This window comes from Dysidea avara, chromosome 15 (assembly GCF_963678975.1).
Source record: "Dysidea avara chromosome 15, odDysAvar1.4, whole genome shotgun sequence".
Classification (NCBI taxonomy): domain Eukaryota; kingdom Metazoa; phylum Porifera; class Demospongiae; order Dictyoceratida; family Dysideidae; genus Dysidea; species Dysidea avara.
In genome coordinates this window covers 973,776-984,591 of record NC_089286.1, presented here as the reverse complement: position 1 = coordinate 984,591, position 10,816 = coordinate 973,776, and the positions used below count along the sequence as shown (strand labels likewise).

The window sequence follows — 10,816 nt, the reverse complement described above, 5'->3', positions numbered from 1 at the left end:
TAGGTAGTTGAGACGGATCAGTATGTACAGTGTCAGATAGAGTAAGCTATCTATTCTCGGACAACCTCTATTCTCGGACGCTCGTTCTCTTAAACTACCCACCCAATTTCGATCCCTTTTGTGTTACACACTTATTGGGCCAAGTCCCTACAGACCTTGAAAATTTATCCTTATTTGTTTCATTATCACGGAATGAGAGCCATCCAAAGTGACCATCCGAAATTATCTATCATCGGACGATTTGACCTATTCTCGGACAATCATCCACAATCCTGCTAATGGAATAGCAGACTTCTGCTGTTAGTGCCATGTTATAGTCTTGCCCTCCAGCTAAACTTATATTAAAACCAAAATAATTTTGTAGTAATGTAACGGAAATGACAACGAAGTACACGGAGGGTATATTATCGGACACTTGAAAAGCAACTGCATAAAGCTTGAAAATAGGTTTGATAGGTAGTTATAAGTAATAAAGTGATAGTAAAAAGTGTTTTAAAGTAAAAAGTGTCTATAAAACCAAGATAGATAGTTACTGATATACATAAAGCTCAGTAGCTACACAGATAACTAGTTACAACCAGTACAGATGTATGAAAACTTGAGCTTTTTAGCTAGAGTATGCTTTACTCCAGCACAGATGCAGTGTTTCCACTCTTTGCACCTCTCACATTGTACCCAAGTGGTTGATCGTGGATGATCACACTTTGATAGCTTACAAGATTTTTCAACCTTCTTACTTCCACCTACATGATGTAAAATGTCACAACATTATTAAAATCATACCGGTGCACTAACCTGCTACAACTCCAACTGTGCTTGAACTAAGGAAATGCTTCAACCAAAGGTTGTAGCGTTCATCATGTTGTAGGTCAAAACCATTTTCGTATCTTCTTTTAAACTTCTTAAGTTCTTCACTGGAAAAGGATGGTGATTGACCAGCTTCTGAGAATTAATTAAAGTGCAAAATAACCATCATGTAGCTATGCAAGCAACAACATTGTACAGTATACAGAAAATATGCACAGTACAGTATATATAGCAACTATGTAACTACAGTGAAACCTCAGTTATCTGGACCCCACTTATCCAGATTCTCGGTTAACCGAAGTGTGGAAATGACTGCTCTATTAGAGTAGTGACTGTTCTATTAGGGTAGTTGATAATACTGACATTTTAAAAATGTCCTTTAAGGTTATTTATATAGTTTCAAAGATATGGACTTTTCAGACTTATGGACCACCCCTGGTCCCAAGGGGTTCGGATATCTGAGGTTCACTGTATGTATATATAATTATAAACTTATATCATTAATTGGGCCGCAAGCACATGCATCACAGCATAATTACACAGGCAAGCTAAATAGTCGTCATGTATGAACTACTGTATAATAACATTAATTATGCATATTTCATACCTAGCAAATTTGGTGTCTTGCTGCTAGCTGTACATGTGTCCATTGCGATGTCTTCATTAGGTGATTTCTTTCCTTTCTGCTTTTGATTCTTTTTCAACTCTTTCTCCTTTTGCTGTTCTTCAATAATCTTTAGATTTTGAGCACTGGTCAGGACTTGGCCATATGCAGCAGCTTTAATTTTAGGCCTTGTTTTTGGTAAAGATGTAGAAGCTGCTTCTGATAACTGCTTTTGTAAAACACTGGCTGAAGCTGGAATGGAGAATGAAACAAGTGAGGGTGCAGTATTGGACTCTATAGGTGGCTTTCTGCTGGTTTGTGGGTGATATAAATCCATCCATCGCTTGTACTCCTCATCTGGCTCACTCTCAGCTTCAAATCTCTTCTCGAATCTTTGCAATTGTTCTTGAGTGAATGCGGGTAGCTTAGTGGAAACCTCTAAACCCTTTGCCTGAGGTAATGGGCTACACAAAGGAATGAAGGGCAAACCAGTTTTTGAAATATCAGTAGCTGCAATAGGCTTTCTAACTTTAACAGCAACAGCATTTCTGTCAAGGGGATATATCCCTGTGGTTCTAAAGCCAGCCTTAATATTCAAGGATGTCATAGCACCTGTCCAGGCTTCATGAAGTAATTGACAAAAGACAAATTGATTTACAACTTTTCCTGGGTTTTTGGCCATATAACCATGACACACTTCTGACCATTTTGCTTTCAATGGTCCAAAACATCCTTTGTCTAGAGGTTGTGTGAGGTGAGTTGTGTTAGGAGGCAATACAAAAAGAACAACTTTGTTTTCAGCTGCTTTACGTATTGTTCCAGGGTGGTAATGGGAAGAATGGCCATCCATGAGTAAGAGAATAGGTCTTGCAGCGGGTGCATAATGCAAAAAATGGTTGTCAAACCATTTGTCAAATAAATCTTGGTCAATCCATCCACTCTGAGAAAATCCATAGATTGTACCAGGAATTTCTCCAGTGGCTAGCTCAATAGGAAATGTTTGTCGATCAAATATTACCATTGGTGGTAGGCTATTCCCTATAGCATTCACACAAGCTAATACAGTGATCTGTGCTTTGTCTCCAGTGCAATATGCAGTCGGATTTTTATCCCCTTATCAAACACACCCTTTGGTGGTTTTGGATTCAAAGGAAACCCACTTTCATCTAAATTAAAAATTTGTCCTGGTTTTCCCAGCAAATTGTACTGTTGGAATGTGGTTTCCAGTAGATCAAAGTAATGATCCATTACTTCTTCATCAGTAGCCCTTGCTCTTGCTTGGGACAAAGGCACTGGAGCTCTGAGTGTAATATCAGGATGCCTCTTAATAAAGGAATTCCACCATCCTTCAGTTACCAAGTGCTGAGTTCCTTTGTGTTCTGCAATTGCTTGAACAAGTGCCAAAAGCTCTTTCCGAGATTTGGAGAAACCAACAGAGGCACAGCGACGTAGAAAAATGACTAACTCCTCTTCTTCATCATTGAGTATACGACTTGGTCCACTAGTGGAACCTGGCAGCACTCTTCCACTAATCCTGTCTCCCAAAGTTGACTTTGGAACTCCATAATGCTCAGCTGCACGTCTTATGCTCATACCTTCATTGAGTACAGCATTGATGGCTTTGTCCATAGACTCAGTACACCACTGTTTAAATTTTAAAGGTCTTTGTAATGTTCCTTGGTGTAGCAACTTGTTTGAACTGTGACCAGAACGAAACACCCGTTGATTAAGAGGAGGGATTGTGCACTGCGACATTATAAATCAATTGGCAACCACCCTAAGTAAGAGACGCATGTTTAAAATATCCATATGATATTATAGATCACATTCAGGCCACCAAAACAGTCTGGTAAGTGTACACACTTGCACGTAACGTATACAAATATCTCGCATAAGGCTCACCTTACGCCTCCTAGTCTGTCAGTAATCACAAAAATAGATAACAAAGAAGATAAATTGTATCTATTGTAACAAATAACTTCCCGCGCTAAAGAATTTAAAAATAACGCATGCGCATCAAGGTGAACTCATGTCCGAGAATACACGGTCACGTATTACGTTGATAACTTTCCGTGCATTGAGCGAAAATAAATCGATTGTGGTATAGTAGTAACCCAAGGATAGATGAACCAAGTGGAAGTAGTAGTAAGTTTATAATGTTAATTGTAAAGGGGTAGTACTCCCCATCCGAGAATATATCGAATTTTCCGAGTATAGATATTTTCGGACAGCCAATCAGTTTTGTTGTAGTTCAGTGATGCTTATATCCAGTATCCTTATATTACAGTAACAGGCTGGGCATAGCCTAAAGTTTCCACAGTACGAAACATAAAAGCTTGTGTACAAGAATCGTTGAGTTATTGCGTCCGACTATAGAGGTTGTCCGAGAAAAGGTAGCTTACTCTACCATGATATCATTTTGCTCATCTGAACTCTCTTCTTCATTAAAACTTTCTTCATTCCTGTCTTCATCAAACAATAGACTAATTTGACTTGTACTTGGTGTGGATATACCAGTAGTACTGAATGGACTAAAAGAAGGTGAATCAGTACTGTCACTTTCTGAAGAATAACCAACTAAATGATTATACTGATTCGGATCCTACATGAGATAATATTTACAGTACTACAAATTTGATGGGTATTTGTGTTATACAGACCTGTGATTCTTCTATCTGTATACAATCTATTAAATTGTTCCACCACAACTTTGGTAGACTATCAAAATCCTTCACAAGACTATCAATCATATAAAGAGTACCTCTGTGTGACTGACACAGCATCAAAGGATGTAAGCAGTTATATATCTAGGCAGGAATTGAAGTGTATGATACTGTAACAATATTATTAAAACACACCAAGTTTTTAATTTTCACCGCTTCAGCCAGTTTTCATTATTATTCACTACAGAGAAACCAGGGCGGTGTCTATTCACTAGACTGACTAAATTTTACTTTTTCTAAGACTAATTTAGCATGTAAAATGTGTAGGAGTTTCTTTAATCAAGCATTTTCAAATTCCATTAAAATATATATAGCTAATAGTGATTAGGACTGAACCCACGAAAACTGGACATGTGAACACAAACTATACATAACAGGTTATACTTTATTACTTGAATACATTATCTGCATTATGTAACTTGCATTAAAATTCCACTTAGCTAGCCATTTAATAAGAACGGAAACTTGTATGATCATAACATAAGTTATGAATCATGTAGGTTTGTAAAGTAGGCAAAGTTGAGTGCCCACATGCATGCCCTGTTTTCACAGCCCCAATCACACCCCCCTATACTAGCATAACAAATGTGTGTCTCACAAGCATATTAAATACATGTATATACTTGCATTGAAAATCAGTTGATTAAAGCACTTAGCTATACTGTGGTGTGCTAAGAAATGCACGTACCAAATAGTAAACTCAGTTCATGTGATTCTATATTATTTTAAGTATGTCTAGTCTGACACTGATTGGTCAATAAAATGCATCAAGCAACCAGAAACTATGCCATTATAAGATACATTTATTACATACTGAAACGGCTGATGGTGAATGAAGTACTCTTTTTGGTTGAGGTTTACGTCTTTTAGCCAGCTGAGGAGTGTGTGGCTCTGATGGTTGTGGACGTTTACGAGAGATGTTGTCATTAGTAAATCTTTGTAAGTATCTCGACACTATCTGTTTAAAATGCATGACTTCTTTATCAGCCTGAACTAGTTTATTCAATGTCTGTATGCACTCATAACAAAGAATTGAATCATCATTAAACTCATTGAAACTCTGAATGTCACGGTTGCAGAATTGTAGAAGGCATTCCTGGAGCTTCTTTACTAGCTCATTTTCACAAGACCCCAGTCGTTTACGATGATTCTTCCCTTTGCACGTAGCTAGGTCACAGCAACAAAGACAACAGTGTCTTCCAGACGACGATGACGGGCCCTGGAAAACAATGAAATGAAATAAATACACATTTTACTTGTATCCAAACCTCTAGCGAACTCATCCTCCTGTATCCTCAGCGCAACCATAGCGTTCAGCCAACTCGCATTCAGCAAAAGAAGCTGCTGGAGAGAAACTAGGCGCGCGCAAATAGCTATTGCAACGTCACCATTGGAAATAGGCTACACGTCATTCGCACCTCTTTGCGCCAAAGTTATCCAATTAGCGTCCCCAGCGCCTGGGGATGGCTCAGAAGTAGGAAAAAAGTGGTCTGGCCACGTGAGACTAACTTATTGATTGGTGCATTGTTCTGCTAATTGCAATGGCATATTCATTGTTTAGGGTACCTGCCTTATGCCAGCAGTTTTGGCTGTGAGCTCAAAAACTAGATTACTTGGTATCTTTATATACATGTATAGTTTCAGGATTTCTCATTCCAGATCAGGATCTAAACCATCATAAGCTAATACAGGCTATAGGACCAGGTGTCCTACAGACTTTGAACACATGCAACTTTTTTTAAAAAGAGTGTACTTTATTACCAGAGCCCATCTATCATTTGAGTTTGTTGTACAATTTACAGTACACATACATGATATCCTGACGACGTTTTGTGACAGGGTGTATGTAGTTATTTTACCCATGGTATAGTATAATTATACCTACATGTTTCATATTATGCCAATGGATGCAACATAAAAGGGTATTTATAAAGGCTTAGTGCATGTAGTCAAAGTTCTATAGGGTCATATACACTGTACATGAGGGTGTATCATCAGGGCATTTAAGACATGTACAAAACCAGATTCACGCCTTATGCTACATGTAACTTCTAGAAGCATATCATCATGCATAGCTAAAACTATATATTGATTCAGTAACATCTCATGCTATATGTATACAGTTGGTATCAATTGTCAGTATAAATTACACACACTGGAAAGTCTATACTTGATTTTAATTCCTATACAAAGGTAAATTCAAAGGAAAATCTTCTTAAAGTACAATAGCCAAAGAAAGTAGAGACACTACTTCCAAAATAGTCAATGGCACTCCAATAAGTTAACCACTGGCAGTTGGCATCAAGTGGTACAATAATTAAAGGTAAGCACCTGAATGATGAATGTGCCATTGTTAGTGGTAGACAATGACACCCACCTATAATAATTGTGTTAGTTAATTGGCACCAGGTAGTAAAATTTAAGGTGTACACTGAAATGATGAAAGTACTATTTGGTGTCATAAATAAGTTATAGACAATGGCATGGCACCATTTGGCATCAGATAAGCACCTAAATGATAATTGTAGACAACAGCAATTATTATTGTGTTAGCCATTTGGCGCCAGGTAGTAATATTGAAGCACCTAAAGGAGAATTATTCTCACCTAAAGGAGAATTATTCTCATTAGTGGTAGACAACAAAAGCTGTGTTAGCCATTTGGCGCCAGGTAGTAAAATTGAAGGTAAGTACCTAAATGATGAATATTGTCATTAGTGGTACACAAAGACAATTGTGTTAGGCATTTAGCTCCAGGTAGGTAAATTTATTAATATATGCAGTGATGAATGTGCTATATATTGCTATATCATTAGCTTTTAGACACCCAAAATAATTGTTCTAGCCAGTTGATGCTTACATATTTGAAGTTTTGTAGTACTGACATGCAACTACAAAGCTGAATATAAAGGCTCCAGTAATAGATAGAGGTGTAGGCTAGCACATATAATTACATAAAGCATTAAAGTAGATACATGCAGTGGAATCCTTCTTATTCTAAATACCTTGGGGAAATGCTGTAGTTTCAACACTGATATCAGATGAGGTGAAATGCATGTATATATATATATATATATATATATAGTAAATTATAATGGAAGTGTATCAGTCCTAGGTGTCCTAGCTTATTAGCTAGTAAATGTGTGGTAATAATACAAGTGTAACCATGGATAAGTGTCCTGTTTATGAAGATAACAACATTCCTGACTGAGGAGTTTCAATACATTAATAGGGTACTTCTGTAGGTACAATTGTTAGTATTTGTGTTTGTAAGAAAATCTTGATTGTGACAATTATTTAGTGGTTGACCTGTACCAACATTAGTTGGCAGGTCTTTTGTTCCTCCAGATCCATACTTTCAATACCAGCATACTTTCTTTATTCATTATCTGCAATATTGCATGACTGCCAACATAATTATATTGTGTCATATTGCAGGACCAGGGGCATAGGGAGGGGGGGTTCAGGAACCCTCCCTGTAAAATTTAGACTTCTGCAAGCAGGATCCTAACACACCATTTAGTGTGGCAGGACAAAATGAGTGAGCAATATAGTGTAATCGCACAGCACAACAATTGATAAAACTTACATTCATCTCTCAGGGAAGGATTTACAGAGGTAACATGAGCCCTCTTCAAAACTTGTTAAAAAGATCGATATACTCTAATAGAGCAGTCAGGTATATACTCTAATAGAGCAGTCAGGTATACTCTAATAGAACATGATGTAAATATCCATGTCCATATGAAGGTTTTCAGACATTCCAACATTAAATGCAAAACTTAGCATGACCTTATACTGCTATAGCTTTGGTATGCAGTGTTTAAAGATATAGAGCTCCAGTAATTTATCACTTGTGTTATGCAAAATGAATTCATGCTATGCATATTTGTATAGTTATATTCTTTGATCGTCATTTGTATCAGTGGATTCATGGCTCCTATACCACAGTGAGATATAACCATCACTTACAGATTACTAGCTATATGTGTCTCTATGTGTTATGCTGTCTGCTTCCACTAGGTGACTTTATCTAGTACTACAGTACCTTCATCCCAGGGCCACTTAATGCATCATAATTAATGTACTTTTTGCATAAAATATAGTGATTTGCTGAGTTTTGATTTATTAAAATATTGAAAGTCTCTCAGCGGCTGGGGGCTGTGCCCCCAGACCCCTGCTTCTAGTAACTTAATGCTGGTGCTGGATCCCCCCTTCAAAAAATCCTGGCTACACCCCTGAGGACTATACATTTAATTTGTATTTACCACAAACTATACTCCCTAACCTTTTTACATGCTGAACATTATTATTATTATTCTAGCAAATTAACAAGTCTGTACAATTATCACAGTATTTCATTGCTAATCTATTTCCATAAAATTTGGGAACTGGCTTACAAAAATCAATCCTACTTGTGCTTCAAGATTCATAAATATGCATTTATTAACAATGTTTTTGGTTAGAATAATCTTCTGATATGATGACCTAAGGAATAGAAATGTACATCAGCTAACTGCAAATTAATCTGTGCAATTTTACTAACATTAATGGTTGACATACAACCAGATGCCTTTGAAGTTGAGCATTTGTGATGTTATCATGACAGATCTGCTCATGAACTGGAAATTGAACTAGTTCTGTGACTATAGCATAACTGCAACCGTCCGAATCCTCGGTGAAGCTAATAAGTTTCTCAACTATGCCATAACAAACTGAGTTGCTACTATCCAAATACAGCACACAAGAGCTATTTCACTTGGTTGATTTTGACTTAGATTTAGCTGAAACCACACAATGTGATAAGTTTAAAAATGGCCAAAAGAATGCTTCATCTGAGATATCGATGTCAATATTATGAGACAAGGACACATCAAATGTAGTTAGGTTTGCATGTTGTGGTTTACCATAAACAGTAGTAGCGTTTGCTCTGTTGGTAGCTATTTTCTGTCCCCTGTAAAGTTTAAAATAATTCAGTATTTGCAACCATGTATACTGACTTACCTAGTTAAATGGCTCATCTTCTTAAACAGACCTTCTTGTAGGCTACCTGGTGTTAGTGATGATTTAGCGAATGATGGCAATCTGTGTATTTCACTAATAGATGGCAATCTGTATTTCACTAATATGGCGTATCACCTGCAAACATACATAGCTATACATATTTCAAGGACACAGTGTACTCTATAAGAGTATATACTTACTTACAACTTAACTAAATCCATACCTGCTTTTCGACAGCTTGTGATCCATGAAATAGTTTAAGCATATGTCCATTGGCTGACTCAAATGGGAAACAAGAGTGAGACCACAACGGTCCTAAGTTTCTGACCACTTGTGGGAGATGTAACAAATTGTGAACATTCATGGTCATGTGCTGTTCACCTGCAGACCAGATCATATTCATAGAAAATTACCATAAGTTGGCCTTACATATCATAAAATGTGCCAAATAAGAAACAGTAGTGTTTAAGCAGTTCTAAACTATGATGAATTTCTCTGCTAGATATTCATTCTTGCAACAGCAGAAAAATAGCTTCCACTAACAACAGATGATGCTGGTAGTATGTGTCAGGAAGAATGCCATAAAGTACAGCAACAGAATAATGTAAAATCCAAGCTCTGAGTTCATGGGCTAAATTTAAGATACACAATACATATAACAGTACGCAGTTGTATAATCCAACACATACATTATATTAGCAACATGTCTATTGATAAAGGTTTACGGAAAATGTATTTTGACAAAGCAAATTAACTGTTGCACAGATATTACACGGTCTGTATGCATGCAGATACCTTTCCAAAATTTTACTATTAACCCAATGCTTCGACGTGTACGTTGTATTTCATCAGGTGGAGTAATGCTGCAGAGTCGTTCATCAATAGATTTTACTTGATTGCCTATATACCATAATTCAAGATGGTAAGATGACTGCATCCATAGCTTTAATAACAGTCTTCCAATCCCCAGCAGTACACAGTGCATGTAGTCAATTGACATTCCATCAATGAGATCATATTGAGGGATGATGCAGAGCCATGATGGCCCTTTGATACCAAATACCTTAATACACGGAACATCAATACATATTGCTGTAGCCTGTATATTATATAGTTAACTTACAGTGGAGCTAGTAGAAACAGCGTCTTTCATGTGCTGATAAGCAGCTTTGTGGTCTCGTTTTGGATCTGTTGGATTACCCTGGTCATAACTATATATGTGAGTATGACGACGTTCTCCTAATGAATAACTTGCACCTGGATATTATAGTCCAGGTACTGCTATAAATTATCATTAGTATTATACCTTTTTGCAAACAGTGGCAACAGCCAAAAAAACCATTAAATTGAGTCATATTCATTACCAATGCTCTTGCTGGAAGATCACAAGTTGAACAAAGCAACATAGCATGGCAGTAGATGGTAGAACTGTTTGGAAGTGCTATAGGAACCCCTACAAGAATTGAAATAATATTATATACAATGTATGTGCATGCATGTTGTATGTGTGCCTTGAAAATGTTTGTAATGCACTATAGCTTTATACCTTTCTCATAAATCTCTTTTATTGCTTTAGCCATAGGTTTCAGAAAAATGTTCATATTAGGCTAAATAGATCCATACCAAAGACCAGCAAGAATCCTGTTTTCCTTTGTAATTCTTCAAAAAAAATTTTTTTTA

The 10,816-nt window shown here is 36.9% G+C and overlaps 1 pseudogene; it reads right to left on the bottom strand.

Annotated features, from left to right (window-relative positions):
* Positions 1–378: 378 nt before the first annotated feature.
* LOC136245595 (uncharacterized) lies at positions 379–3,742 on the bottom strand (annotated as a pseudogene).
* Between the last annotated feature and the right edge of the window lie 7,074 nt (positions 3,743–10,816).